This window comes from Callospermophilus lateralis, chromosome 2, assembly GCF_048772815.1.
Source record: "Callospermophilus lateralis isolate mCalLat2 chromosome 2, mCalLat2.hap1, whole genome shotgun sequence".
NCBI classification, from domain to species: Eukaryota; Metazoa; Chordata; class Mammalia; order Rodentia; family Sciuridae; genus Callospermophilus; species Callospermophilus lateralis.
In genome coordinates this window covers 155,497,400-155,503,399 of record NC_135306.1, presented here as the reverse complement: position 1 = coordinate 155,503,399, position 6,000 = coordinate 155,497,400, and positions in this window count along the sequence as shown.

Here is a 6,000-nt window from a genome sequence, read left to right as displayed (position 1 = left end):
TCAATGAAACAGCAAAAAAAAAATGAATTTTTAGTACATGCCCAATTGTGTACAATTCCCAACAGTATATACCTATGTATATGTATGCATGTAAAATACATATAATATAAATATTTTACATATATATGTAAAACCAGAATAAATTGTGAAAGGAAAATGAGATTACTATTATAGAATTAAAGTTACCTTTAAAACATATTTCTCTATTGTCTATATTTTTCAACCATAGGCAGGGATCACTCACCCCGGAACAAAATTAAATGAAATATCAATTTTACAATATTGAATTGACAACATTATTTTGGTGTTTTTAATATTTTTAAGCTGGAAAATATTGTTTAATTTTTATGATAAGCACAAGAATAGACTTAAATGATTTTCATTAGCCCATTAAAGTAGAAGTTGCTGTTACCTACACTGTATGAACTACTGTTAGTCTACACAGGGATTAAAATCAGAGAGGGGTCTTTTTTCAATTGATTCTTTAAGTGATACATTTTAAAAACATAAAAATTATACATGTTAATGGAATACCATGTAATATTTGAATTATGTGTACATTGCACAATTTTTAAATCAGGTTAAACATATTTATTTCCTTGAACTATTATCATTTATGGTGAAAATTTTAATAATTCTTCTATTTTTTTTTGAAATGCTTTGAATGTTATTGCTTTCTATATTCACCATACTATGCAATCATACATTGCTTCTTGCCCCTATCTAGTCATAACTCATAGAGAAGGATCTTGCACTTGTACAGTGCCCATAGCACTGAGATGTTGAAAAGAAATGAGAAAGAGAAAGAGGAACAAAGGATAATGAAAGAAGGAGAGAAAGCAGGGGAAAAGGCAAAGAAGGAGAGAAAATCTAAAACAGTTTAAAATATAAACATGAATATTTAAGTGGAAGGCTAGAGTTGCTATGCTTACAACATAAACAAAGGTGAATTTTAAATTACAGTCATAGTTAGGTAATTTTTATGGATGGTCTTATGAATGTTAGACACAGAAGGAATATTGAGTGTTTCAGGCAGGCACAGTAGAGAGCACAGATGATTTGAAACATTGAATGGTTTGATTCATCTGCCACACATTTTGACCTCTACACTAGTCTACACACTCTCACATCAGGCTGAATAATCTTAAACATAAAGGAGATTCTGTTTTCTTCCCTGGAGCACTTCAATGGCCTGCTATAATATTTGTAATAAAATACCAACTCCTTTCTCTAGAAATAAGACCCAACATGATGTAGCCCTTTGTAACCTCTCCTGCCTTATTTGCAGCTCTGTCCTTTCTTTGAACTACAACCACACTGACCCTCTTCTATATTCTCAAGTTCAAGAGCTTCCTGAAGCTCTTGATTTGGCTGTCTCCTTATTTTTGTTTAATTTTTCTTGCTGCTCAGTTTACCATCTACCCTCTCACAAAGGCTATCCATGACCACGTTCATGTCACTTACCAACATCTGTTGTCATTATAAGTATTTATTACCTTGCTTATTGATCAATTAGGTGATTCAAAGATTCATTGCTTGCATGCCTCTCCCAGTGATTGCTAAACTTTATGAAAGTAGAAACATCTCTGCCAAGTACAACATTCAGTTCAATGATGTCACATAGTAGGAACTCATAAGATGTTTTGATTAGTTTTTGAAGCTTATATAATGAATGATGATTTAGAGTAGAAAGAGATTTTAAACATTAGCCCCATGAACATTCAACTTCTTATTGAAAATGACCATAGGAACTTAAAATGAGAAAGAGGATTTCAGAGAAGCCATGGAAATATACCAGAAGACAGAACAATGATGTTGAAAAAGAAGCAGCAGATAGTGCACTCTCACTTATGGTCACATGAAAAAGAACAATGAAATGCTGGTAATAAAGATAGAGATTACAGGAGATGAGCAGGCTTTACTTAAAAAAGTGATGGCTACTTTTTTTATGTCAAAATTGAGACTATGGCAGAAAATTCAGTTAGAGAATGCCACAGGTGTTTACAGTTTAAATGGGGAAATAATTTGATATTGAGTGCCAAAAAAAATGAAAGTCACTTAATGGTAATTATTATAAAGCCAGCAACTGCATATGGTTCAAGAAATACTACCCAAAGGGTTGTATATAATAGAGGTTTATAATGTTCCAGATGACTCAGATTCTATTTTTATATATATTTTTTTATTGGATCATTATAGAGGTACATAATGTTGAGATTCATAGTTTCACATTTGAATATATGCACAACATAGCAATATAAATGGCCAATATTATTCCCCAATACTTCCCCTTTTCCTCTCCTATTTTGCTCTGCTGTGCATTGCTTTTTTTCCTCTATTTCTGCATGTTCTTTCTTTTAATTTCTTTTGTTAGAGATTAAAATTCTTTGAAATCTGTATTTTAAAAATTTCATGCTCTTAAATTGACCAAACATTCAAATCAAAACCAATTTTATCCTAACCAACATCCAACAAGGTAAAACAGAAAATATTTTTCTTAGTTTTTATAGTTGATTTTTATTGTGAACACAGAAACAATTGATTCAAGGCAGCCAACACTCACCTGCTTCTCTGCGAGTTGGAATGAAAACAGAAAGAGAGCAGATCCTCATCAAAGTGGGTGACTGAGAAGATGCTCAGTGGACAGAGACTTGGAGAAGCCCAGGCACTCTAGAGAGTGGAACAGAAAATGTGCCCTGCAGGAAGCACACATCAGTGTGGGGGATGCAGCAGCAACTCTAGGGCAGGAGTAACAGAGAGGAAGGGAAAGACAGTGGATGGAACCAGAACAGAAATTGAAACACTGCAGAAGGACATTCCAAACCCAGATGATCTGGAACCTGCAGAGCACTATTGGTGCTCTAATGAGAAAACATCTTCAGATGGCTTCATCTAAGCTTGCTGATTCTGCAAAACAAAAGTGCTTGCTCAGTGAATACATCTCTTGAGGCTTGGCTTGGCCCCAGGGAAGGGAGCACCACTGAAACAAACTCACTAAAATCTCTTTCCAGTGGGAAATCAGTTGGTGATGTGAACACAGAAGAAGCTGCTTCCCCTTAAGACTCAGGTCAGGCAGCCAGCTGAAGAGGCTCAGGAGTCTGAACAGACACACACATGATCACACCAGGAACCTGGGCTTGGAAGGCCAGAGTCCTAGGTGTGGATTGTGTGGGACCTAGAGCCCCCCTTTGCAGATTGTTACCACACCCACCCACTAGGCATCCCAAAGGACACTGGAGACCCAGACTGGCCACAGTGCTGGGCATCAGCCCAGTCTTTGAAGTACATTGGACTAATTATTTCAGAGAAGGTTTCTGCCCTTGCACATCACAGTGCATGATAGCTCTTACTGGTGAATAGGGCAGATGAGAGCTATTCCAACTGGCTGCAGTTTCAATCCAATCTTGTTTGTTATCTGGAAAGTAAAGCAAAAGTTAGGAAAAAGAGGTGAATAACCCCCATCCTCTGCTATCTCCAAGGATTGCCTAAGACAAGGAAGGAAATGCCAGTCCTTACAGGGAGCTAACATCCACTTTGTGTGCAGGGTTCAACCCCTCAGCAGAGCCAATACTAGACACTTTGTTGTTTGGTATATACATACACACACAAATATATACACATAAGTGTGTGTGTGTGTGTGTGTGTGTGTGTGTACACACACACACATATATGTATATATACATATATATATATATATATGTTTTGTATAAAACTTCTATATATAAACATATATATACACACACTCATTTTTCTCTTCTTTTACTCAATTTTCCTTGTAAGACTCAAATGTTTTTCCTTCTTCTTTTCTTAAGTTGTGGCTTTGCTTTTCTATCTCTACCTGCTTTTTCTTTTTTTCTTTCTGTATTTTCTAGTGTTTATGTTGTGTGCCTTTTCTTTTTCTCTGGTGCTCATTTTTTTGTAATCATTTTTTGACCATTTAATTCATTCCATATTATTTTTGCCCCTGCCATTCCTAGTGGTGGTGGTGTGACATTTGTGGTTTTTACTCTATTTCTATATCTAATTGACCCTTATTTGTCATTGTTTTTCCCTAGCTGTTTTCTTCATCCTATGTCATGTGGGAATAGAACCTGACACTTCAAATACACTGGGAATATGATCTGCCACTGAATTATACTCACAAATCAGCTAAGAAAAACTGCACCTCACTGATCAGCTAAGGAAAATTGCACCTTACTCCACCCAGGACCCAGTCCTATTCAAACCGTGATAGATACTTCAACTTAATGAACAGGAGAGGAAAGAAGTCCCCATGTAATTACTGAACCCCAAGTAGGTATGGCTGGAGGGGGTAGTTATGGAGACTAGCTCCTGCATAATCTCCCCCACAGCTACAGCAGACCACCCTGCAGACAGCACACTGTTGACAAATATAGAGGAGTAACCTCAAACATTGCATCCCGTATACTCTGCTGTCTTCAACACATTTACCTAATCTACCAGAAAGATTCCACTCTTGGGAGACCCACAGAGGAAGTGAAACCCTCAGAATCTGACACAGTTCTGTGTCAAAACTCACCCATCTTAGCCAAAGAAGCGACAGGAAAACTACACTATTAATTCTATTTGGAACTAAATTCAACTCTGCACAACAAACCAATGGTTTAAAGAACATTATGAAGAGAAGATGGTGCCCTAAGAAGACCCTCATATAAAAGTGGAAAGCATACACAACCCAACAGGTATGAACATCTCAACATAGAAACTCAAGAAATATGGGGGGAAAAAGGCATCAGTAATCCTCCAAATTTTTATAACTGACTAGTAACTAACTCCAAAGTTACTGAATTGCATGAAATGCTGGAAAAGGGCTTCAAAAGTATGATTTTAAATAGTTAACAAATTCAAATAACTTCAAAATGAACAGTTGAATTAAGAAAAACAAGGTAGCATATGAAAGAGCAATTAAATAGAGCAAGATTCTATAATAATAAAAACTGAAGTATTGAAAATGCAAAGTTTAATATATCAAATAAAAACCACTTGAAAGACTCATGATAGATGATATCAAGCTGAAAAAATAATAGCAGGGTTTGTAGAAAAGGTTGATGAAATGTTACATTCAGAAATAATTAAGAAAAATAAGCATAAACAGAACATACAAAATTATGACACATGATTAAACAAAACATGAGAATCATAGGTAAAGATGAAGGGAGATGAAGTACAAGCTAAAATTATGAAAACTGTTCCATGAAATAATATCAAAAACTTTCCAAAATTTTGAGAATAATATGGACATTCATGTACAGGAGTGATTTAGAACTCAAAATAGACATAACAAAAGAAGAACCTCTCTATGGTGCATTATATTTAAATTTCCAAAAGTACAGAATGAAGAATGAATAGTGAATCTGCAAGTGAGAAATACCATGTCAATAATGAAGGCAGACCCATAAGAATAATAGCAGATTTCTTAGTAGAATCTCTAAAGGACAGAAGGGCATGGAATGATATACAACTACTAGCCTAGATTACTATACTCAGCAAACTCATCCTTCAGAATCAAAGCAGAAATAAAGACCTTCCAAAATAGGCATAAAATAAAGGATTTATTGACCACTGAATCAGTATTACAGAAACTACTCAAAGTAATCCTACATACAGAAGATAAGGCAAGATAAATTTAATCACAAGAGTACAAGAAAGAACTAATCTCAATTGAATAGCAAAGTATCAAATGAGGATCAGAAATGACCAAATAGTATCAATTCAGTAAGCTTTCAAAACTCTAAGATGAATAAGGGAAAAAAACAATGAAAACATCATTTGAAATGACTGCAAGGAGAAAAAAACAAAATGACAGAATTTATCATACTAACCTGAATGTGAATGATTTTAATCTCTAATGTAAAGACACAGATTGGCCAATTGGATTATTAAACAATACCTTGGTCATGTCTCCTGGAGTCTCTGGGTAACCCAGAAAAGCTATTGTTGCCTCAGGGCTTCTGATTTAAAACATTGCCTTCCAGATCT